Raw genomic sequence first — 27,419 nt, 5'->3', positions numbered from 1 at the left:
TGTAATCGTTCCAAAAAAAAAGAAAATTGCAAAGAATTAAAGTATCAGATATTAATATTGGAGCGTAGAAAAATGGATGTGTGTAATAAGAAACTAGTATAGTGATGAATGAATAATTGTGCACAAATTAGTTTCAAATCTTTTTTAAAGACGATGCAGTAGAACTCTGATAAGGGATGAAGTAGAAATGTTACCGAGTGCTGAGCTAACCTAGTTATCAACTTACTTTCAAACCTCACACCGAGCAAAGTTTATTATAAAATTACGATTGGTTTTTATAAGATACATTCGGAGGAATCGATACTGTACTATGATGTATATGTTAAACATTTTACAGTGCATAAAGAATAAATTTCTAATTGACAATTAGGAGAATGTTAACACAATATCATAACAAGACAACAGGAAGTAAGATGAAATTATCAAAATGTCCGTATAACTAATATAAAACTAGTTAGAATTTTTCTTGCTACGTGTAAAACTTATCCTAACATGACTATTTTGAATTTGTTTTTAAATTAAAAATGAAGGATTACCACATGATTGGAGTAGAAGAGATTCGTCTCTCGCAGAAGAAGGAGGGAGTGTAGATCACAAGGAATCATAGAATCGACAGATATGTCTTAAGAAACGAGTAAATTCGTAGAGGTTGTAGCAGTTTTTTTACATTTGGAGTATGAAAGCAAATTAAACGATATTCATTATATTATTAAACGAAGAAGAAATTCCACATAAGTGAACAAGTCTAAGATTAATGTTTTTCATTTAATTAATGATGACTTGGCTACTGAAGAATCGAGAAGATGTACTAATGCAGTCATACATTTTCATAATACAAACTTTTAATGTTTGGCCACAATGTAATCTTTCTGGGAATTGGGGGATGTGTGTATTAAGTTTAGGTCTTCAGCTAAACCGATACCGTTATGATTGCATTGCGGTGTCGAATTTAAAACTCGGTGTACTAGTAGGCCACGGTGAATGTCTAATTCCCAGCGGTCACGCCGGTCTCGGTCAGGGTCTTTGACCTCGGCGGTCACGGCGGTATCGTTCTGGGTCTTGGGCGTCGACTGTCTAATTTTTGGTCTTTGACCAAGGCGGTTACAGCGGTCTCGGTCTGGGTTTTAGCCTCGGCGGTCTTGGCGGTCTCGGTCTTGGTCTTCGGCCTAGGCGGTCTAGTCCAAACCGATCCAGGTCGTTGGCCTCGGCGGTCTCGCTGGTCTCGGTCTGGGTTATGACCTCGGCGGTCTCGACTGTAGCGGCTTTGGTCTTAGACCTCGGGTTTCCGGGTATGAGGCTATAACCTCGATAGTGTCGGTTACGGGTGGTATGGTGTTTGGAGATTTCATAAGGTGTGGCTGATCACGTCTTCGTCGTTCGGACAAACTTTGTTAGATTGCAAGCCGTCACTTTAGGGTAATTTTCTTCTCCCTTACACTGCTACATAACAGAGATTGAAATGTTTCATAAAATATGGTAAAAAATACCAAGGTGTACGGTGAAAATTGTGAAACTTTTTTATAAAAAGATCTTTTGGTAAGCGTTAAGAAAAGGAAATTAGGTTATTAATAATAAATCCTTAATTGTAAGTAAATATATTTGTGAAAAATCCAAATTCGTTAAAAGTAAAATATCAGGTTTTTATATTTAAAGTTAAAAAAATTGTAAATACATAAGAAACATGTTCTGTGATGAATGAATAATGTTTAATATATTTTCAAAGCGTTTTTCAGGAATAGTTCGGAAGATTATGATAGAAAAAGAAATAAAATATTAATTTTACTTCGGTACTTACATTAAGACACAAAAATCGCGCACCCGCGGACATTTGAATTACACACGGTATGAAATGTTGGGGGGGATTGCAAAAACTGCTGCCAAAAATACTACGTGTTACGCAGTTTTGCATTGTGAATGGCGTCAAGGCAAGAGCAATAAAACTGATAACTCTGTTTAAACAATTTTCTATACGAATAACATTTTCACTTGCCTTAGCAAAAGGCGAAATATCGGCTAACATGATCGTCCAAATCGATTTTCTCTTTATTATTTTTGTTTGCATAGCTAATATTTTCTAGTTATTCTTTCGGTGTTTTACCACTCTGACTTCTATTTTTCATGTTTGGCCACGATAAATCTTTCGGTCTATTGGGAAACCGCGTATTCAGAGTACGTTTTCAGCCACACGGATATCACTTTTGTTATCTGGAAACAAATATCCCGGTTTAAATTTTGTAACTTGTTTGTCTAGTAGGCCTCGGTCAATGTCCAATTCTCAGCGGTAACGCCGGTCTCGGTCTTGGTCTATGACCTCGGCGGTCGCGGCGTTATCTGCCTGGGACTTGGGCTGCGGCCGTCTAATTTTTGGTCTTTGACCAAGGCGGTTTCAGCGGTCTCGGTCTGGGTTTTAGCCTCGGCGGTCTTGGCGGTCTCGGCCTGGGACTTCGGCCTCGGCGGTCTCTTCGAACCCGATCCTGGTCGTTGGCCTAGGCGGTCAAGCTGGTCTCGGTCTGGGTTACGACCTCGGCGGTCTCGACTGTAGCAGCTTTGTTCTTAGACCTCGGGTTTCCGGGTATGAGGCTATAGCCTTGATAGTGTCGGTTACGGGTCGTATGGTGTTTGGAGATTTCATAAGGTGTGGCTGATCTTGTCATCATGGTTCGGACACTCTTTGTTTGATTGCAAGCCGTCACTTTACGGTCATTTTCGTCTCCTTACACTGCTACATAACCGGGATTGAAATGTTTCATAAAATAATGGTAAATAATAACCAGGTCTACGGTCAAAATTATGAAATTTGTTTTTGTAAAAAGTTCTTTAGGTCAGCGCTAAGAAAGGAAGTTACGTTCTTAAAAATAAATTATTAGTCGTAAGTAAATATATTTGTGAAATATCCAAATTCGTTAAAAGTAAAATATCCCGTTTTTGTATTTGAACTTAGAAAATAGTAAATACATAAGAAACGTGTACCGTGATGAACGAATAATTTGGCAAAATTATTTTCATAGCCTTTTTCAAGAATGGTTCCTTAGATTATGATAGGAAAAGAAATAAAATACTAATTTTTCTTCGGTACTTACATTAAGACACAAAAATCGCGCACCCGCGGACATTTGAATTACACACGGTATGAAATGTTGGGGGGGGAGTGCAAAAACTGCTGCCAAAAATACTACGTGTTACGCAGTTTTGCATTGTGAATGGCGTCAGTGCAAGAGCAATAAAACTGATAACTCTGTTTAAACAAGTTTCTATACGAATAAAATTTTCACTTGCCTTAGGAAAGGCCGAAATATCGGCTAACATGATCTTGCTAATCGATTTTCTATTTATTATTTTTGTTTGCGTAGCTAATATTTTCTAGTTATTCTTTCGGTGTTTTACCACTCTGACTTCTATTTTTCATGTTTGGCCACGATAAATGTTTCGGTCTATTGGGAAACCGCGTATTCAGAGTAGGTTTTCAGCCACACGCATATCTCTTTTGTTATCTGGAAACAAATATCCCGGTTTGAATTTTGTAACTTGTTTGTCTGGTAGGCCTCGGTCAATGTCCAATTCTCAGCGGTAACGCCAATCTCGGTCTGGGTCTATGACCTCGGCGGTCTCGGCGTTATCGGCCTGGGACTTGGGCTGCGGCCGTCTAATTTTTGGTCGTTGACTAAGGCGGTTTCAGCGGTCTCGGTCTGGGTATAAGCCTCGGCGGTCTTGGCGGTCTCGGTCTGGGACTTCGGCCTCGGCGGTCTCGCTGGTCTCGGTCTGGGTTATTACCTCGGCGGTCTCGACTGTAGCAGCTTTGGTCTTTGACCTCGGGTTTCTGGGCATGAGGCTGCGGCCCCAATAGTTTCGGTTTCGGGTGGGTCGGAGTTAGAATATAAAGTAAGGTGTAGCTGATCTCCAACGATTCATCCTCGATTTGCCGGATCTTCGTATATCCGGTGACGGGCAGTCACGTATAGAAGGTACGGACATATTTCTTAGTTGGCAAGCCTATTTTTTTAGGTTGCTCTCTTCATTGTACTTCACAAAACGATGGTCCGTTATTAAATAGTATATCTTAGATTGTAATCGTTCCAAAAAAAAAGAAAATTGCAAAGAATTAAAGTATCAGATATTAATATTGGAGCGTAGAAAAATGGATGTGTGTAATAAGAAACTAGTATAGTGATGAATGAATAATTGTGCACAAATTAGTTTCAAATCTTTTTTAAAGACGATGCAGTAGAACTCTGATAAGGGATGAAGTAGAAATGTTACCGAGTGCTGAGCTAACCTAGTTATCAACTTACTTTCAAACCTCACACCGAGCAAAGTTTATTATAAAATTACGATTGGTTTTTATAAGATACATTCGGAGGAATCGATACTGTACTATGATGTATATGTTAAACATTTTATAGTGCATAAAGAATAAATTTCTAATTGACAATTAGGAGAATGTTAACACAATATCATAACAAGACAACAGGAAGTAAGATGAAATTATCAAAATGTCCGTATAACTAATATAAAACTAGTTAGAATTTTTCTTGCTACGTGTAAAACTTATCCTAACATGACTATTTTGAATTTGTTTTTAAATTAAAAATGAAGGATTACCACATGATTGGAGTAGAAGAGATTCGTCTCTCGCAGAAGAAGGAGGGAGTGTAGATCACAAGGAATCATAGAATCGACAGATATGTCTTAAGAAACGAGTAAATTCGTAGAGGTTGTAGCAGTTTTTTTACATATGGAGTATGAAAGCAAATTAAACGATATTCATTATATTATTAAACGAAGAAGAAATTCCACATAAGTGAACAAGTCTAAGATTAATGTTTTTCATTTAATTAATGATGACTTGGCTACTGAAGAATCGAGAAGATGTACTAATGCAGTCATACATTTTCATAATACAAACTTTTAATGTTTGGCCACAATGTAATCTTTCTGGGAATTGGGGGATGTGTGTATTAAGTTTAGGTCTTCAGCTAAACCGATACCGTTATGATTGCATTGCGGTGTCGAATTTAAAACTCGGTGTACTAGTAGGCCACGGTGAATGTCTAATTCCCAGCGGTCACGCCGGTCTCGGTCAGGGTCTTTGACCTCGGCGGTCACGGCGGTATCGTTCTGGGTCTTGGGCGTCGACTGTCTAATTTTTGGTCTTTGACCAAGGCGGTTACAGCGGTCTCGGTCTGGGTTTTAGCCTCGGCGGTCTTGGCGGTCTCGGTCTTGGTCTTCGGCCTAGGCGGTCTAGTCCAAACCGATCCAGGTCGTTGGCCTCGGCGGTCTCGCTGGTCTCGGTCTGGGTTATGACCTCGGCGGTCTCGACTGTAGCGGCTTTGGTCTTAGACCTCGGGTTTCCGGGTATGAGGCTATAACCTCGATAGTGTCGGTTACGGGTGGTATGGTGTTTGGAGATTTCATAAGGTGTGGCTGATCACGTCTTCGTCGTTCGGACAAACTTTGTTAGATTGCAAGCCGTCACTTTAGGGTAATTTTCTTCTCCTTACACTGCTACATAACAGAGATTGAAATGTTTCATAAAATATGGTAAAAAATACCAAGGTGTACGGTGAAAATTGTGAAACTTTTTTATAAAAAGATCTTTTGGTAAGCGTTAAGAAAAGGAAATTAGGTTATTAATAATAAATCCTTAATTGTAAGTAAATATATTTGTGAAAAATCCAAATTCGTTAAAAGTAAAATATCAGGTTTTTATATTTAAAGTTAAAAAAATTGTAAATACATAAGAAACATGTTCTGTGATGAATGAATAATGTTTAATATATTTTCAAAGCGTTTTTCAGGAATAGTTCGGAAGATTATGATAGAAAAAGAAATAAAATATTAATTTTACTTCGGTACTTACATTAAGACACAAAAATCGCGCACCCGCGGACATTTGAATTACACACGGTATGAAATGTTGGGGGGGATTGCAAAAACTGCTGCCAAAAATACTACGTGTTACGCAGTTTTGCATTGTGAATGGCGTCAAGGCAAGAGCAATAAAACTGATAACTCTGTTTAAACAATTTTCTATACGAATAACATTTTCACTTGCCTTAGCAAAAGGCGAAATATCGGCTAACATGATCGTCCAAATCGATTTTCTCTTTATTATTTTTGTTTGCATAGCTAATATTTTCTAGTTATTCTTTCGGTGTTTTACCACTCTGACTTCTATTTTTCATGTTTGGCCACGATAAATCTTTCGGTCTATTGGGAAACCGCGTATTCAGAGTACGTTTTCAGCCACACGGATATCACTTTTGTTATCTGGAAACAAATATCCCGGTTTAAATTTTGTAACTTGTTTGTCTAGTAGGCCTCGGTCAATGTCCAATTCTCAGCGGTAACGCCGGTCTCGGTCTTGGTCTATGACCTCGGCGGTCGCGGCGTTATCTGCCTGGGACTTGGGCTGCGGCCGTCTAATTTTTGGTCTTTGACCAAGGCGGTTTCAGCGGTCTCGGTCTGGGTTTTAGCCTCGGCGGTCTTGGCGGTCTCGGCCTGGGACTTCGGCCTCGGCGGTCTCTTCGAACCCGATCCTGGTCGTTGGCCTAGGCGGTCAAGCTGGTCTCGGTCTGGGTTACGACCTCGGCGGTCTCGACTGTAGCAGCTTTGTTCTTAGACCTCGGGTTTCCGGGTATGAGGCTATAGCCTTGATAGTGTCGGTTACGGGTCGTATGGTGTTTGGAGATTTCATAAGGTGTGGCTGATCTTGTCATCATGGTTCGGACACTCTTTGTTTGATTGCAAGCCGTCACTTTACGGTCATTTTTGTCTCCTTACACTGCTACATAACCGGGATTGAAATGTTTCATAAAATAATGGTAAATAATAACCAGGTCTACGGTCAAAATTATGAAATTTGTTTTTGTAAAAAGTTCTTTAGGTCAGCGTTAAGAAAGGAAGTTACGTTCTTAAAAATAAATTATTAGTCGTAAGTAAATATATTTGTGAAATATCCAAATTCGTTAAAAGTAAAATATCCCGTTTTTGTATTTGAACTTAGAAAATAGTAAATACATAAGAAACGTGTACCGTGATGAACGAATAATTTGGCAAAATTATTTTCATAGCCTTTTTCAAGAATGGTTCCTTAGATTATGATAGGAAAAGAAATAAAATACTAATTTTTCTTCGGTACTTACATTAAGACACAAAAATCGCGCACCCGCGGACATTTGAATTACACACGGTATGAAATGTTGGGGGGGGAGTGCAAAAACTGCTGCCAAAAATACTACGTGTTACGCAGTTTTGCATTGTGAATGGCGTCAGTGCAAGAGCAATAAAACTGATAACTCTGTTTAAACAAGTTTCTATACGAATAAAATTTTCACTTGCCTTAGGAAAGGCCGAAATATCGGCTAACATGATCTTGCTAATCGATTTTCTATTTATTATTTTTGTTTGCGTAGCTAATATTTTCTAGTTATTCTTTCGGTGTTTTACCACTCTGACTTCTATTTTTCATGTTTGGCCACGATAAATGTTTCGGTCTATTGGGAAACCGCGTATTCAGAGTAGGTTTTCAGCCACACGCATATCTCTTTTGTTATCTGGAAACAAATATCCCGGTTTGAATTTTGTAACTTGTTTGTCTGGTAGGCCTCGGTCAATGTCCAATTCTCAGCGGTAACGCCAATCTCGGTCTGGGTCTATGACCTCGGCGGTCTCGGCGTTATCGGCCTGGGACTTGGGCTGCGGCCGTCTAATTTTTGGTCGTTGACTAAGGCGGTTTCAGCGGTCTCGGTCTGGGTATAAGCCTCGGCGGTCTTGGCGGTCTCGGTCTGGGACTTCGGCCTCGGCGGTCTCGCTGGTCTCGGTCTGGGTTATTACCTCGGCGGTCTCGACTGTAGCAGCTTTGGTCTTTGACCTCGGGTTTCTGGGCATGAGGCTGCGGCCCCAATAGTTTCGGTTTCGGGTGGGTCGGAGTTAGAATATAAAGTAAGGTGTAGCTGATCTCCAACGATTCATCCTCGATTTGCCGGATCTTCGTATATCCGGTGACGGGCAGTCACGTATAGAAGGTACGGACATATTTCTTAGTTGGCAAGCCTATTTTTTTAGGTTGCTCTCTTCATTGTACTTCACAAAACGATGGTCCGTTATTAAATAGTATATCTTAGATTGTAATCGTTCCAAAAAAAAAGAAAATTGCAAAGAATTAAAGTATCAGATATTAATATTGGAGCGTAGAAAAATGGATGTGTGTAATAAGAAACTAGTATAGTGATGAATGAATAATTGTGCACAAATTAGTTTCAAATCTTTTTTAAAGACGATGCAGTAGAACTCTGATAAGGGATGAAGTAGAAATGTTACCGAGTGCTGAGCTAACCTAGTTATCAACTTACTTTCAAACCTCACACCGAGCAAAGTTTATTATAAAATTACGATTGGTTTTTATAAGATACATTCGGAGGAATCGATACTGTACTATGATGTATATGTTAAACATTTTATAGTGCATAAAGAATAAATTTCTAATTGACAATTAGGAGAATGTTAACACAATATCATAACAAGACAACAGGAAGTAAGATGAAATTATCAAAATGTCCGTATAACTAATATAAAACTAGTTAGAATTTTTCTTGCTACGTGTAAAACTTATCCTAACATGACTATTTTGAATTTGTTTTTAAATTAAAAATGAAGGATTACCACATGATTGGAGTAGAAGAGATTCGTCTCTCGCAGAAGAAGGAGGGAGTGTAGATCACAAGGAATCATAGAATCGACAGATATGTCTTAAGAAACGAGTAAATTCGTAGAGGTTGTAGCAGTTTTTTTACATATGGAGTATGAAAGCAAATTAAACGATATTCATTATATTATTAAACGAAGAAGAAATTCCACATAAGTGAACAAGTCTAAGATTAATGTTTTTCATTTAATTAATGATGACTTGGCTACTGAAGAATCGAGAAGATGTACTAATGCAGTCATACATTTTCATAATACAAACTTTTAATGTTTGGCCACAATGTAATCTTTCTGGGAATTGGGGGATGTGTGTATTAAGTTTAGGTCTTCAGCTAAACCGATACCGTTATGATTGCATTGCGGTGTCGAATTTAAAACTCGGTGTACTAGTAGGCCACGGTGAATGTCTAATTCCCAGCGGTCACGCCGGTCTCGGTCAGGGTCTTTGACCTCGGCGGTCACGGCGGTATCGTTCTGGGTCTTGGGCGTCGACTGTCTAATTTTTGGTCTTTGACCAAGGCGGTTACAGCGGTCTCGGTCTGGGTTTTAGCCTCGGCGGTCTTGGCGGTCTCGGTCTTGGTCTTCGGCCTAGGCGGTCTAGTCCAAACCGATCCAGGTCGTTGGCCTCGGCGGTCTCGCTGGTCTCGGTCTGGGTTATGACCTCGGCGGTCTCGACTGTAGCGGCTTTGGTCTTAGACCTCGGGTTTCCGGGTATGAGGCTATAACCTCGATAGTGTCGGTTACGGGTGGTATGGTGTTTGGAGATTTCATAAGGTGTGGCTGATCACGTCTTCGTCGTTCGGACAAACTTTGTTAGATTGCAAGCCGTCACTTTAGGGTAATTTTCTTCTCCTTACACTGCTACATAACAGAGATTGAAATGTTTCATAAAATATGGTAAAAAATACCAAGGTGTACGGTGAAAATTGTGAAACTTTTTTATAAAAAGATCTTTTGGTAAGCGTTAAGAAAAGGAAATTAGGTTATTAATAATAAATCCTTAATTGTAAGTAAATATATTTGTGAAAAATCCAAATTCGTTAAAAGTAAAATATCAGGTTTTTATATTTAAAGTTAAAAAAATTGTAAATACATAAGAAACATGTTCTGTGATGAATGAATAATGTTTAATATATTTTCAAAGCGTTTTTCAGGAATAGTTCGGAAGATTATGATAGAAAAAGAAATAAAATATTAATTTTACTTCGGTACTTACATTAAGACACAAAAATCGCGCACCCGCGGACATTTGAATTACACACGGTATGAAATGTTGGGGGGGATTGCAAAAACTGCTGCCAAAAATACTACGTGTTACGCAGTTTTGCATTGTGAATGGCGTCAAGGCAAGAGCAATAAAACTGATAACTCTGTTTAAACAATTTTCTATACGAATAACATTTTCACTTGCCTTAGCAAAAGGCGAAATATCGGCTAACATGATCGTCCAAATCGATTTTCTCTTTATTATTTTTGTTTGCATAGCTAATATTTTCTAGTTATTCTTTCGGTGTTTTACCACTCTGACTTCTATTTTTCATGTTTGGCCACGATAAATCTTTCGGTCTATTGGGAAACCGCGTATTCAGAGTACGTTTTCAGCCACACGGATATCACTTTTGTTATCTGGAAACAAATATCCCGGTTTAAATTTTGTAACTTGTTTGTCTAGTAGGCCTCGGTCAATGTCCAATTCTCAGCGGTAACGCCGGTCTCGGTCTTGGTCTATGACCTCGGCGGTCGCGGCGTTATCTGCCTGGGACTTGGGCTGCGGCCGTCTAATTTTTGGTCTTTGACCAAGGCGGTTTCAGCGGTCTCGGTCTGGGTTTTAGCCTCGGCGGTCTTGGCGGTCTCGGCCTGGGACTTCGGCCTCGGCGGTCTCTTCGAACCCGATCCTGGTCGTTGGCCTAGGCGGTCAAGCTGGTCTCGGTCTGGGTTACGACCTCGGCGGTCTCGACTGTAGCAGCTTTGTTCTTAGACCTCGGGTTTCCGGGTATGAGGCTATAGCCTTGATAGTGTCGGTTACGGGTCGTATGGTGTTTGGAGATTTCATAAGGTGTGGCTGATCTTGTCATCATGGTTCGGACACTCTTTGTTTGATTGCAAGCCGTCACTTTACGGTCATTTTCGTCTCCTTACACTGCTACATAACCGGGATTGAAATGTTTCATAAAATAATGGTAAATAATAACCAGGTCTACGGTCAAAATTATGAAATTTGTTTTTGTAAAAAGTTCTTTAGGTCAGCGCTAAGAAAGGAAGTTACGTTCTTAAAAATAAATTATTAGTCGTAAGTAAATATATTTGTGAAATATCCAAATTCGTTAAAAGTAAAATATCCCGTTTTTGTATTTGAACTTAGAAAATAGTAAATACATAAGAAACGTGTACCGTGATGAACGAATAATTTGGCAAAATTATTTTCATAGCCTTTTTCAAGAATGGTTCCTTAGATTATGATAGGAAAAGAAATAAAATACTAATTTTTCTTCGGTACTTACATTAAGACACAAAAATCGCGCACCCGCGGACATTTGAATTACACACGGTATGAAATGTTGGGGGGGGAGTGCAAAAACTGCTGCCAAAAATACTACGTGTTACGCAGTTTTGCATTGTGAATGGCGTCAGTGCAAGAGCAATAAAACTGATAACTCTGTTTAAACAAGTTTCTATACGAATAAAATTTTCACTTGCCTTAGGAAAGGCCGAAATATCGGCTAACATGATCTTGCTAATCGATTTTCTATTTATTATTTTTGTTTGCGTAGCTAATATTTTCTAGTTATTCTTTCGGTGTTTTACCACTCTGACTTCTATTTTTCATGTTTGGCCACGATAAATGTTTCGGTCTATTGGGAAACCGCGTATTCAGAGTAGGTTTTCAGCCACACGCATATCTCTTTTGTTATCTGGAAACAAATATCCCGGTTTGAATTTTGTAACTTGTTTGTCTGGTAGGCCTCGGTCAATGTCCAATTCTCAGCGGTAACGCCAATCTCGGTCTGGGTCTATGACCTCGGCGGTCTCGGCGTTATCGGCCTGGGACTTGGGCTGCGGCCGTCTAATTTTTGGTCGTTGACTAAGGCGGTTTCAGCGGTCTCGGTCTGGGTATAAGCCTCGGCGGTCTTGGCGGTCTCGGTCTGGGACTTCGGCCTCGGCGGTCTCGCTGGTCTCGGTCTGGGTTATTACCTCGGCGGTCTCGACTGTAGCAGCTTTGGTCTTTGACCTCGGGTTTCTGGGCATGAGGCTGCGGCCCCAATAGTTTCGGTTTCGGGTGGGTCGGAGTTAGAATATAAAGTAAGGTGTAGCTGATCTCCAACGATTCATCCTCGATTTGCCGGATCTTCGTATATCCGGTGACGGGCAGTCACGTATAGAAGGTACGGACATATTTCTTAGTTGGCAAGCCTATTTTTTTAGGTTGCTCTCTTCATTGTACTTCACAAAACGATGGTCCGTTATTAAATAGTATATCTTAGATTGTAATCGTTCCAAAAAAAAAGAAAATTGCAAAGAATTAAAGTATCAGATATTAATATTGGAGCGTAGAAAAATGGATGTGTGTAATAAGAAACTAGTATAGTGATGAATGAATAATTGTGCACAAATTAGTTTCAAATCTTTTTTAAAGACGATGCAGTAGAACTCTGATAAGGGATGAAGTAGAAATGTTACCGAGTGCTGAGCTAACCTAGTTATCAACTTACTTTCAAACCTCACACCGAGCAAAGTTTATTATAAAATTACGATTGGTTTTTATAAGATACATTCGGAGGAATCGATACTGTACTATGATGTATATGTTAAACATTTTATAGTGCATAAAGAATAAATTTCTAATTGACAATTAGGAGAATGTTAACACAATATCATAACAAGACAACAGGAAGTAAGATGAAATTATCAAAATGTCCGTATAACTAATATAAAACTAGTTAGAATTTTTCTTGCTACGTGTAAAACTTATCCTAACATGACTATTTTGAATTTGTTTTTAAATTAAAAATGAAGGATTACCACATGATTGGAGTAGAAGAGATTCGTCTCTCGCAGAAGAAGGAGGGAGTGTAGATCACAAGGAATCATAGAATCGACAGATATGTCTTAAGAAACGAGTAAATTCGTAGAGGTTGTAGCAGTTTTTTTACATATGGAGTATGAAAGCAAATTAAACGATATTCATTATATTATTAAACGAAGAAGAAATTCCACATAAGTGAACAAGTCTAAGATTAATGTTTTTCATTTAATTAATGATGACTTGGCTACTGAAGAATCGAGAAGATGTACTAATGCAGTCATACATTTTCATAATACAAACTTTTAATGTTTGGCCACAATGTAATCTTTCTGGAAATTGGGGGATGTGTGTATTAAGTTTAGGTCTTCAGCTAAACCGATACCGTTATGATTGCATTGCGGTGTCGAATTTAAAACTCGGTGTACTAGTAGGCCACGGTGAATGTCTAATTCCCAGCGGTCACGCCGGTCTCGGTCAGGGTCTTTGACCTCGGCGGTCACGGCGGTATCGTTCTGGGTCTTGGGCGTCGACTGTCTAATTTTTGGTCTTTGACCAAGGCGGTTACAGCGGTCTCGGTCTGGGTTTTAGCCTCGGCGGTCTTGGCGGTCTCGGTCTTGGTCTTCGGCCTAGGCGGTCTAGTCCAAACCGATCCAGGTCGTTGGCCTCGGCGGTCTCGCTGGTCTCGGTCTGGGTTATGACCTCGGCGGTCTCGACTGTAGCGGCTTTGGTCTTAGACCTCGGGTTTCCGGGTATGAGGCTATAACCTCGATAGTGTCGGTTACGGGTGGTATGGTGTTTGGAGATTTCATAAGGTGTGGCTGATCACGTCTTCGTCGTTCGGACAAACTTTGTTAGATTGCAAGCCGTCACTTTAGGGTAATTTTCTTCTCCTTACACTGCTACATAACAGAGATTGAAATGTTTCATAAAATATGGTAAAAAATAACAAGGTGTACGGTGAAAATTGTGAAACTTTTTTATAAAAAGATCTTTTGGTAAGCGTTAAGAAAAGGAAATTAGGTTATTAATAATAAATCCTTAATTGTAAGTAAATATATTTGTGAAAAATCCAAATTCGTTAAAAGTAAAATATCAGGTTTTTATATTTAAAGTTAAAAAAATTGTAAATACATAAGAAACATGTTCTGTGATGAATGAATAATGTTTAATATATTTTCAAAGCGTTTTTCAGGAATAGTTCGGAAGATTATGATAGAAAAAGAAATAAAATATTAATTTTACTTCGGTACTTACATTAAGACACAAAAATCGCGCACCCGCGGACATTTGAATTACACACGGTATGAAATGTTGGGGGGGATTGCAAAAACTGCTGCCAAAAATACTACGTGTTACGCAGTTTTGCATTGTGAATGGCGTCAAGGCAAGAGCAATAAAACTGATAACTCTGTTTAAACAATTTTCTATACGAATAACATTTTCACTTGCCTTAGCAAAAGGCGAAATATCGGCTAACATGATCGTCCAAATCGATTTTCTCTTTATTATTTTTGTTTGCATAGCTAATATTTTCTAGTTATTCTTTCGGTGTTTTACCACTCTGACTTCTATTTTTCATGTTTGGCCACGATAAATCTTTCGGTCTATTGGGAAACCGCGTATTCAGAGTACGTTTTCAGCCACACGGATATCACTTTTGTTATCTGGAAACAAATATCCCGGTTTAAATTTTGTAACTTGTTTGTCTAGTAGGCCTCGGTCAATGTCCAATTCTCAGCGGTAACGCCGGTCTCGGTCTTGGTCTATGACCTCGGCGGTCGCGGCGTTATCTGCCTGGGACTTGGGCTGCGGCCGTCTAATTTTTGGTCTTTGACCAAGGCGGTTTCAGCGGTCTCGGTCTGGGTTTTAGCCTCGGCGGTCTTGGCGGTCTCGGCCTGGGACTTCGGCCTCGGCGGTCTCTTCGAACCCGATCCTGGTCGTTGGCCTAGGCGGTCAAGCTGGTCTCGGTCTGGGTTACGACCTCGGCGGTCTCGACTGTAGCAGCTTTGTTCTTAGACCTCGGGTTTCCGGGTATGAGGCTATAGCCTTGATAGTGTCGGTTACGGGTCGTATGGTGTTTGGAGATTTCATAAGGTGTGGCTGATCTTGTCATCATGGTTCGGACACTCTTTGTTTGATTGCAAGCCGTCACTTTACGGTCATTTTTGTCTCCTTACACTGCTACATAACCGGGATTGAAATGTTTCATAAAATAATGGTAAATAATAACCAGGTCTACGGTCAAAATTATGAAATTTGTTTTTGTAAAAAGTTCTTTAGGTCAGCGCTAAGAAAGGAAGTTACGTTCTTAAAAATAAATTATTAGTCGTAAGTAAATATATTTGTGAAATATCCAAATTCGTTAAAAGTAAAATATCCCGTTTTTGTATTTGAACTTAGAAAATAGTAAATACATAAGAAACGTGTACCGTGATGAACGAATAATTTGGCAAAATTATTTTCATAGCCTTTTTCAAGAATGGTTCCTTAGATTATGATAGGAAAAGAAATAAAATACTAATTTTTCTTCGGTACTTACATTAAGACACAAAAATCGCGCACCCGCGGACATTTGAATTACACACGGTATGAAATGTTGGGGGGGGAGTGCAAAAACTGCTGCCAAAAATACTACGTGTTACGCAGTTTTGCATTGTGAATGGCGTCAGTGCAAGAGCAATAAAACTGATAACTCTGTTTAAACAAGTTTCTATACGAATAAAATTTTCACTTGCCTTAGGAAAGGCCGAAATATCGGCTAACATGATCTTGCTAATCGATTTTCTATTTATTATTTTTGTTTGCGTAGCTAATATTTTCTAGTTATTCTTTCGGTGTTTTACCACTCTGACTTCTATTTTTCATGTTTGGCCACGATAAATGTTTCGGTCTATTGGGAAACCGCGTATTCAGAGTAGGTTTTCAGCCACACGCATATCTCTTTTGTTATCTGGAAACAAATATCCCGGTTTGAATTTTGTAACTTGTTTGTCTGGTAGGCCTCGGTCAATGTCCAATTCTCAGCGGTAACGCCAATCTCGGTCTGGGTCTATGACCTCGGCGGTCTCGGCGTTATCGGCCTGGGACTTGGGCTGCGGCCGTCTAATTTTTGGTCGTTGACTAAGGCGGTTTCAGCGGTCTCGGTCTGGGTATAAGCCTCGGCGGTCTTGGCGGTCTCGGTCTGGGACTTCGGCCTCGGCGGTCTCTTCGAACCCGATCCTGGTCGTTGGCCTCGGCGGTCTCGCTGGTCTCGGTCTGGGTTATTACCTCGGCGGTCTCGACTGTAGCAGCTTTGGTCTTTGACCTCGGGTTTCTGGGCATGAGGCTGCGGCCCCAGTAGTTTCGGTTTCGGGTGGGTCGGAGTTAGAATATAAAGTAAGGTGTAGCTGATCTCCATCGATTCATCCTCGATTTGCCGGATCTTCGTATATCCGGTGACGGGCAGTCACGTATAGAAGGTACGGACATATTTCTTAGTTGGCAAGCCTATTTTTTTAGGTTGCTCTCTTCATTTTATTTTACAAAACGATGATCCGTTATTAAATAGTATATCTTAGATTGTAATCGTTCCAAAAAAAAGAAAATTGCTATGAAGAGAAGTATCAGATATTCACATTGGAGCGTAGAGAAATGTATATATATATATATATATATATATATATATATATATATATTGAGAAACTTGTACCGTGATGAAAGAATAACTGTGCTAATTTAGTTTGCAATTTTTTTCAAAGGAGATGCAGTAAAATTACGATTAGGAATGTAGTAGAAACGTTACCGAGTGCTGAGCTAACCTAGTTATCAAGTTATTTTCAAACCTCACACCGAGCAAATTTTTTTATAATTTTTGATTGGTTTTTAAAAGATACATTCAAAGGGTTCGCTACTGTAGTATCATTAATATGTTAAACCTGTTGTAGTGCATAAAGAAATTATTTCTAATTGGAAAATTACGAGAATATTTACTGAATATCATAACAAGGCAACTTGTAAGAATTACAAGTATCCCTATAAAAACAAGTTGCTTTCATTAATTTGTTAATTAACAAATTAAATATTTAATCAATTTCTGCTGTCCGTGTTTACACTTTTATTTTGCATATTTTTCCCGGACCCATTACAATAATTTATTTGCTGTAGTAAATTTTGTAGTGGTTAAAACTCTATCTGCTCAATTAATATATTTATCTACTTATTTAATTTTTTTTATTCATAACTTGTTATACATTTTGAAACTGAAATATTTAGTTACAAAAAACCCTTATGTAATGAATTTTTTTTCAATAGTTTATCTCAGAACATGTAAGATCATTATTTCATTTGCAGTTGTTTTTTGCTTTTCTATCTATCCAGTATATCTTTTCATTCTTTCTGATAGCTTTTTTCGTTCTTTAGAAGGTTTAGTTCTGTTGTTCTTCCACTTTGGTTTTTCTTGGGTCTTTCAGGTCTTCTTGGACTTGTGTGAACCATTTCCTTTTGGTTTTTTTACTTTGTAAGAAATCCAAAATTTGCTTTGTTAATCTTCTGTTATTCATTCTAAATATATGTTAATAAATTGCAGTTGGTCTTCGCTTATTGTGTCTTAACAGTTTTTTTTAGTATAATGTTTGTTATTTGGAATTAATTTTACCTTATTAGTTTGAAATTTAGGATCTAATATTTCTTTTAATTTTCCTTTCTCTCTTTTCAAATTTTCTAATAGACCTTTGTTGCACACTCTTAGGGTTCCTGCTGCATAAAGTGCTTTCTGCTTTATCACAGTTTTATTATGTCAAAATTTTAAATTCTGTGATGAAGACTGTTTATATGTGTTTTTCGTTAGCTAGAATATTAATTACATTTTACTAGATCTTAACTGTTAGCACTTTTTTATCTATAGAATTCTAACTGATCCAAACACTGAGATATTTAAAATTATCCACTATCTCCTTTTTTTATTACCTATACTTAGATAATTTGGGCAGTTTCTAACATTCATCAAAATTTTAATTTTATTAAAGAAGATTTTTAATCCCAGTTTAGTAGATTGTTTTTCCAGTTTTCTTATTTGTTGTTCAGCTTCTTTCCAGTTTGTAGCTAAAAAGCCATACCATCAGAAAACTAGACAGTTAATCTTCTGTCCTTAGTTCCCAGTTTTATTCCACAATTTTCATTTAAATTTTTGTTCCATTTTTCTAACTACATTTACAAGAGTGCAGTTAAAAAGTACTGGAGAAAGTTCATATTGTTCTACATCAGTTTTAAAGAGAAAAGGATCCAGTAGTTTTCCTAAAAATTTTACTTTTGAGTATGGGTTAGTTAATTAAATTTGCAAGATGCAGTTAAAATGCTTTGATTAAATTTGCAGTTTTTTTTTTTTATTCAAACCTAATTCTGTTAATGTTGAAAAAAGTGAATGAGGTTCTACTACTGAATCATATCCTTTTTGAAAATCAATAAAACTTATAGCATACGTTATATTTTGACATTTACAGCAATCCATAATATTTTTGATGGACTTTTATTGTAATATTTTCTTGGATTTTATCATTTTATCTTACAATACAGAAGAAAAATACAAAGTAGTATAATAAATATAATATAATACAACAAAAATGGAATACACTAAATAAATAAATACATGTGATTGTAATGTGACGTGTGTAGGACAAATGGGTCAAAAATTTAATGAACATATAAAGTTATATAAATATGAGAAAAAATTAGATTATTCAACACATTTGATAGAAAAAAGGACATATTCCCAGTGAAATGGTAAAGTGTATGAAAACACTATGTTACGCAGAAAAAGGAAAACATTTAGATAATCCAGAAAACATGGAAATATTCAAGCTAAAGTTAAAGTAAAGAGCAGTAGATAATTAATGAACAAATAAAAACTCAATCCAATGTAATATTTTAAAATTTATAATTGTTAAAATAAAGAATAAAAAGAAGGATAGGTTGTATAACCATTATAGTAGGAGGGACAAAGCAGAAGAGGTCGTAACACTAAGGACAGCCGTGGGAGGAGCTTAATATTGCTATTATTTGATAATTCCAACATAGGAAGACTCAATGTTAAAAGTAGTTTTGAGAATGGAGGTACTCCAAAATGCATCAACTACAGTTGTTAGGAAAGGCAGAAAATAACACAAATCAGTTACGATAATACTAGTGGAAATATTAAATATTATGAAAAAATATCTTTTGGTTCTCACAATTTAGCAAATTTTGGAAATATTTAACTAAGATTGTACTGTTTTCTATCTTGTTTCTCCTGTTGTTTTTTTTTTATGTTGTAAATTGGAAACTGTACATTTGTACACAATGTTGAATCTTATCATTGCAAACTGATGCTTTATATGTACATTTGTTTGATTTTATTGCTAATTACATTTGCAATTATTAAATTTTATTAAGTAATATTGATTTCAATTACTCGTACTTTTTGCAGGAATTCATTTTGAGCCAGTTGTATCAATGGCTATAAAACCAGTTTATTCAAAAGACTGTGACAATTTTAGCAAGGCGGTGTCTAGATTCACAAAGGAAGATCCAACGTTTCATTTTTATTATTATTCTGATATCAAGTAAACACTTGCATCTGGAATGGGTGAACTACATCTTGAAATATATGCTCAGGTATATGTAATGTAATTTTATTGTTTTTTAATATTTGCTTTAGTTAATATCAACTATTTGAAGATATTATAGAGTACAGGCCCTATTGAGATGTAGATTAATGAAGAAAGTGTTTATGTTACACAAGAAACCACTTAACAGTACTTGCATGCTTTATAAATATGTTGTTTAGTTTCCATCATCTGTGCATAATGTTTATAAAGATGTCTTAATGTACAATGTCCCTCTGCAACAACAACATTTTGCATGTTACATCAAAAGCATAAAATGAATATTCAAATTCTATTCAAATTTCATCCTGTAATAATATAATTTTTTTGCATAAATATGTTACAATATTTCTCATTCTTAATAACAGTGACGTATTCTTTTTTCATAGAAAGAGTTTTTGCAAGTGTATGCAATAGTTCATTTGATGAATTGCTAATAATGGAAATTTTTCTCTCTGTTCACTGTTATTTAACATTAATTAGTTATTTAATATTATTTAACATTTCTGGCCTCTGTGATGCAAGTGGTTGCATCTCAACCTTTCATCCGGAGGTCTCAGATTCAAATCCGAGCCAGGCATGGCATTTTTCACACACACACACACTACAAAATTACATTTTCAATACCTTATGCACAAGCTTCAAGCTTACGTGGCGATATCATTAAGCAAAAAAAAAAGGTCTTGTAGTTTATAAACAACATTGATTTTTTCCAATGCTTAACTTACAGCCCATTAATTTATAATATTGGTGCATGTATCTGGTGAAACATTAGTGCTCATTCAAGCAGCCATGCACTCCTATAGTGGTGAATATAGTAAATTAACCCTCTTAAAAGTAGTAATTTGATATAAAGTTGAAGAAAATTAATTGATGGTCTGCCGAAATAATACCATTATCAAATTTAGGAGCTAAGGAAAATGTAAAATAGAATAGTAATCAGTTAAAAATCCAATGTAAATTACAAAATGAGATTAATTTGATTTATACTTAACATGACTGAAGGATGCCAATATGTATTTACCAATTGTATCACTACTTTTAAAGTATGGGTATATACCCATAACAAATTATGGTGTGAGGTACCAATGCTGTATGATTTCATGGTATGACTTTTGTAATTTTATTTCTTTCAGAGAATGGAAAAGGAATATGGTTGCAAGGTAGAACTTGGTAAACCAAAAGTATCATTCAGAGAAACTTTAGTTGCTCCTTTTGAATTTGATTACCTGCATAAAAAACAGCATGGTGGCCAGGGACAATATGCAAGAGTTGTTGGTGTTATGGAGGTGATATTTATATACGTTAAGTACTGTAATTTATTACTTTTTCATGTCATATGTGGTAATATACTGCTGATATTTTCATTTTAAAGTGAGGTTAAAGGGAAATTAATGTGTTAGCATAACATATAAATAAACAGAAGTAAAAATTCCACATTTCTTCAATGAGGCAGCCTATTATAACAAATTGTTAGGTTCCTTCCACAGTTTGGTTCCTTCGCATTCACTGAAATTGAAACGATTTTGGAGTGAATCAGGATGTTTGGGAATTTTGGGAGTGTTCTAGGTATTAGACGTAAACCTCTCTTGAAAAAAATCCAGAGAACTTGGTTTAAGAATTTGAGAAAAAGTGTCCATGTCCATTTAATGTACATAAATTTGAAAAAAAAACATGCCCATGTTTTTTCCTTGTAAAGAATTTAGATTTTGAGGTAAATTACCTAAAATTTTACTGAAAAGTGAATTTCCAATTTCACTGGCAGATAAAATTTAATTTTTGCAACATTGTGTTTTACTGTAATCTTGATATTTTGTTTTTATTGGCCATGATTAACAAACCTCATTTCTATTTGAGAATTCTTGGTAATAATTATAGTTTAAGTACTGATATATAACAGCCTCCATGGAACTTTGCTAACCTAACAGTTTTTAATATTAATCTATTAATGATTTTGGAATTATTAACTTTTTTCTTTGCAAATAACGGCATAACTGAGTATAATTTCAGTGTTATGCTGCAGTGTTGTAAACATTTATGGGTTATATGAATTAAGAAAGTTTGCGATTAATCCAAAGAATATTTACATCCAGAAAGATGGAGCCACTGCAAAAGCATTCTCAAAAAAATATTCCAGTTGTATAATTTTACACTTTGTTGATACTGGGTGGTTCTTGCTCACTCCTGATTTCTTTTTCTGTAGAGATAATTTAAAGATTAGTATTTGAAGATAAGACATCTCATCAAGAGCTTTACTGCAACATTGATAATTTCACTGATCAACTACAATGATGCATTGATTTAAATAGCGGCAACTTCTTATAATTTAATTGGTATTGTATACATAGTATTGCATGTCACTCTTAACCAATTATCAAGCAAAACTGCTTCATGATAAACAAAGAATAACTGATATGTACTAAAACTAGATTTGATAGTTTTTTAATGCTACATTGATTTCAGTATTTTACATGTTTTTCTATAGAAGGATGAATCATTGTTATTGATTTGATTACATATTTATGAGGTCTATTCAGTATTTAACAAATTTTTTAATTTTACACAAATGGAGAATTTTTAGTGACACAAAGTTAATGCCACTGTCTGAAATAGAATGTTACATTTTATGTCCTTTGTAAGTTTCTTTTTTTTTACATAGTTTGCATACTGTAAATGTTTTTTCAAGTCATTAGTGTCATTATAAAATTTCTACTAGGGATTTGAAAAAGCAGTGTATTAACATGAAATTTTGTGCAAAATTAAAAAAAAAAATGCTACTGAAACACATAATTTGTTAAAGCAACTTTATAGCAATGATTGTTTAAGCCATATGTATGTAAAAACTGATTTAAATGATTAAAAATATTAAGGAATCAGTTGATGAATTGCACTCGGGAAGGCAATCAGCATTATCAGACTCCTCTTATGACATAAAAATCAACCAAGTCATGCATTTTAATTATGTGCAGAAATTAATTGCCTCAACCCATGGTATTCTAACCAAAAAAAAACTGGACGCACATCAAACTGTGTTGCATTCTGTGCTCTATTTGATTCTTCAAGAACAAAAGATGATTGTGTTGTGATTTTTCAGAAGCTGCTAAATCATGCCAGCAGTGATAAACTGTTTTTAAAGAGTATCATGTGATGAAATGTGGGTTTACATCTACGATGGTGAAACTATAATTTTTTTTCAGTGGATTGGTAAAAGTTCACAAAGACAAAAGAAAATCTATCAGGGTTGTGTTGAAAGTTTTTTGATGCTTAATCTCTATGAATTTTTGCTTCAAAAGATATAAACTTATATTACTATTTCAAAATTCTAAAATGGCTTGTTTCTGAAGAAAGAGCCTCAAACTTTGGTAGAAAATTTGTGGTTGCTCTACCATGACAGTGTGCTCATGCATTCAATGTTATGCTGCAAGTTTTGTGCAAAAAAAAATGAGATGATGCATACCACTTGCTGTACTTCTCAATCTGACTCTTGCAGTTTTAGTTTTCTAAACTAAATTCAACATAAAAATTACAGGATGTTAGAAATGTCCCATTGACGCTGAAGGCAATTCCATCCAAAGATTTCTATGTTTGTTTCTTTTAAGTGGAAACATCATTGAAGCAAGTGAATCAGTAGAGAAGGCTACTACTATAAGGATATAAAGGACTATTAGCTCCCTAACACACATAAAATATTTATCACTTAGAGTATTTGAATATAAGGTAGTTAATTAACTATTTTCATTCCTACAAATCAAGCTTGTTGTCAACCATTTCTTTTATGCTTAGAATTTATGACAGTGTTTGTTACAGTGCAATAATTTAACAGTTATCTGTAATATCATTTATATTACTTTTATAATCCTTTTGTTTTTTTTTTTGTTTTTTTTAATTTAACATTATTTAATATTAATTAGGGTGATATGCATCTTTTATACTTTTTGTCTCAGTTTTGTTTACGTGTAGTTTTTTGTTTGTTTAAGCCTTTACCTCCAGATCAGAATACAATTAATATTTTTAAAGATCTAACAGTTGGAACTAATGTAACAAAACCATTTATTCCTGGTGTAAGAAAAGGTTTTGAAATAATGGCACAGAAAGGTAATTTTTTTTAAGCAACTTCTATGATAATGATTATTGTAAAAATTATATTTTTTGCTGATTGTGCTTTTATTTTTCAGGATTTAGTATCATTTTACTTTCTATAATTAATATTGGTAAATGAATGCAAGGTCAATTTTTCTTATACTCCATTTGTGATATGATGGAAGAGAATATGGTAAAAATGAGAATGGAGAAAGGGGTAAAAAGGAAAGGTTAAATTTTGTGAAGTTCCGTAATGTTCATTTTGTTAATATTTTATCAAATTTTCAATTGTGTTCATTTACTCTATGTATATATACTCAAATCTAGCAATAGCATTGCCAGGTCTGCTAGTATTTAATGTAAATTGACACAATAATATTTATGGAACACTATAAACAAATATTTCTAGCAATGTTAAAACTCGTATTAAACAATTTGATGCAAACAAAGAGGCTGAGATTAAAAGGTTCATTAGATGTGAAGCGAATAAAATTAATTTGCATTTTAAATAAAATTGCAAAAAGAAAGAAAATAGAAATCTTCATTAATGAACTTAATTAAAATGTGATAAAAGTAATGCTATTATTTGGATAGAAATTGGTTTTAAAAGCTGCATTAACAGATAGATGGGACCATACAGGAGGAAAACTACACATTAAAAGGAAATTAGGTACTGCAATAAGCAGCAGGTTTAATTTTACATTGTAGTTTCAACCAGTCATAGTGATAATGAAGATTTCAATTGCAGTAGTCTAGTGATTTGCATTAAAACCTGATTAATGGTTTCACTATATGTCTTTTATGTTGATCTGCATAGAGATACAGTATAATAATTCATTTTCAAAATATGTAGATTACATTTAACAAGTTTCATATAACTGATATTAGTGAATAAAGTGACTTCTTTGGTTTAATCATCTGATAAAGCAAATAATATTAATGTTGATGAAAGTAATTTATTTTTAAATATAAAACCAAGTTTATTTTAGAGAAGATAAAATTGTCTGTTAATTTGTATTATATTTAGGTCACTTGACAGGCCATAAGGTTTCTGGAGTTTTAATGAAATTGTTAGATGGTGCTCATCATATTGTAGATTCCAGTGAACTTGCATTTAATTTGGCTGCACAAGGAGCTTTTAAACAAAGTATGGAAATATTAATATTAGGGATATAATTTTCAGTACTTTTACATGATACAGAGTTAAAATACATTCATTAGTTTTATCATTAAAGCCAAATTTTTTTTATTTTTTATATAACCAATAGTATATGTGTGAACACATATCCTTACACACATAACATATGTATGGACACATATCTGGTGGAAAGGGTACCTGTAAAAGCACATTTTATGTTTTGGTATCTGTGATGTGTTCATTGTTTTAAAAATTGGCACAGTACATTCTGTTTTAAGGTGAAAGTATTAAAAACTTTATTTTTATGGGAAGTAGCTTTCAGTCAATTTTAAGCTTCTTCAGAGATTTGTAGCACAAGTTTTGCTGGTATTGGATGCGATATTAGTGTTTGAATTGGGTTTTGAATGATCTTTTTTGTTCAACATTTGTGTGTGTGTTTGACATTTAAATTGTGTTCGTTCTCACACATAAATTAACTTAGATTTAAAATAATATATAATATTTAAAACAATATTTTTAAAATTATATATTCTCATGTACAAAAAAAGTAAGCAAATAAGGATTTAATAAAAATAAGTTGATAAAAAGAAAATGGATAATTGAAGACAGATTTATCACATTGTTTACTTTTAAATTGAGTTTCTACCCCACCAGTTAATTATACTATTATTACTTAAACCAATGCCTTGATATTGTTAATTTTCCAAAAACAATATCTAGAATCCCATCTTTGTCTTATTCTTTCTCTTTTGCAACTTATACTCTTTTGAAAATTTTTGTTTTTAGAATAGTTCCTAAAGATTTTAGCTATAGTCTTCTTAAAAGATTACTTATACTATTCCATTCTGCATAATCAAAACTTTCAATAAATTTGGTGATAGATTTGTTATTCTTCAACATACCTTCCAAAGTTTATCTTAGTGCAGTCACCTACGCAAAAGATGCTTTATTTTATATATTTATTTTCAAATAAGTTAAATTCATGTTTGATGATAGTTTAATATTGCTGCAAAAAAGTTAAATATCTGACATTTGTAAATTTTGAATTCAAATTCATGATCTATTATTTTATTATATGTTTGACAGCATATGAAGAAGGAGCCTGGCAGGTATTGGAACCAATTATGTCTGCTGAAGTGACTGCTCCTGATGAATTCCAAGGAACAATTATCAGCTAGATCAATAAACGACAGGGAATTATCACAGGCACTGAAATAAATGATGGGTGGTTTGTTGTCTATGCTGAGGTATGATAAATTTTTTATTTTGTTTTATTGATACTTGGGGTATATTCTTGATATCTTTTCTTTATTACTGATATTTTATCATCTGCCTCATGTCATTGTTTTTTTGCAGGAATTAAATAACTACTGTATCGATTGTAGGGAGATGCAGTTTACTATACTGAACATGACTGCTTCTTTATTGTTGTTTTATTTTATTATTGTTTTTTTTTTTCAGAGTATACTGAAGATTTTTCTGATGAAACTTCAATATTATTATTAAAAGTTATAGTGTGGGGTAGAATAAAACTTTAAAAATATTAAGAAAGACATCAAGAGTGAGATAAGCGGGTTTCTGAGCTATACATTATCTATCGATTAGCCATAAAAGGCCGATTCATATAATGTCAAAATTTTAATTAAAAAATAAAGTATTTATTTTACAATTCTTCTTTTATTCCTTATTCTACAATATTCTTTTGGAATATATAGAGAGTAGGGTGACTTTTAAAGGCTTTGGTGGTGATTTGGTTGGAGAGTGTGGCCATCATGATTTAATACTGTAAAGTTACTAGTAAACATATGGTTATATTAACAGCTGATTTATATTAGGTATTAATATTTTTAGTCTATTGTTGCCATGTGAGACGTAAACAAACATTTTGTGAAACGAGTTTTTGTTGTGCGTTACAAAAATGAATGATACTAATTACGAACAATGTTGTGCAATCAAGTTTTGTGTTAAACTCGATGAGAATGCTCCTGAAATTTTTTAAAAATTGAAAAGGGCATATGGAGATGACACTCTGTCACAAGCCCAAGATTTTAGGTGGTTTAAAGCATTTTCAGATGGTTGGGAATCACCCACCGGGTTGGTGTAGTGGTGAACGTGTCTCCAAATCAGCTGACTTGGAAGTTGAGAGTTCCAGTATTCTAGTCCTAGTAAAGTCAGTTACTTTTACATGGATCTGAATACTAGATAATGGATGGTGTTCTTTGGTGGTTTAGTTTCAATTAACCACAGTTATTTTTACACGGATTTGAATACTAGATGATGGATGGTGTTCTTTGGTGGTTTGGTTTCAATTAACCATACATCTCAGGAATTGTCGAACTAAACTCAACAAGACTACATTTCATTTACAATCATACATATCATCCTCTGAAGTATTATGTGAAAGGTAATTACCAGAGGCTAAACTGGAAAAAGAAAGAAAGATGGCCAGGAATTGGTTGTGGATGATCCACGCTCTGGAAGACCGTGAACAACAAAAAGTGCCCACAATGTTGAGTGAATCAGAGACTTGATGTGTTACGACCGGTGATAACTGTCAGAATGATTGCAGAACAATTGAATTTGAACCATACCACAGTCCATAAATTTTGACAAACGAATTGAACATGAAAAAAGTTTGTGCAAAATTGGTCCCAAAAAACCTCACTGTTGAACAGAGAAACAACTAGGTGGAAGTGTGCTACGATCTTCTAGTCCGAATTGAAATTGATCCTGATTTTCCAAAAATGTTATTACTGGTGATGAATCATGGATATTTGAGTACGACCCAGAAACAAAAACCCAGAGTAAGGAGTGGCACACTTCAAACTTAACCAGTTCCAAAAAAGCAAATCAAAAA

The 27,419-nt window shown here is 35.3% G+C and overlaps 1 pseudogene; it reads left to right on the top strand.

Annotated features, from left to right (window-relative positions):
• LOC142320041 (elongation factor G, mitochondrial-like) overlaps window positions 1-27,419 on the top strand; it is an 80,851-nt pseudogene that overhangs the window by 51,167 nt on the left and 2,265 nt on the right.

Source organism: Lycorma delicatula, chromosome 2 (assembly GCF_047948215.1).
Source record: "Lycorma delicatula isolate Av1 chromosome 2, ASM4794821v1, whole genome shotgun sequence".
In the NCBI taxonomy this organism is placed as follows: Eukaryota; Metazoa; Arthropoda; class Insecta; order Hemiptera; family Fulgoridae; genus Lycorma; species Lycorma delicatula.
Note: the sequence above shows the minus strand (reverse complement) of the source record. Positions and strands in the feature narration are given on the sequence as shown.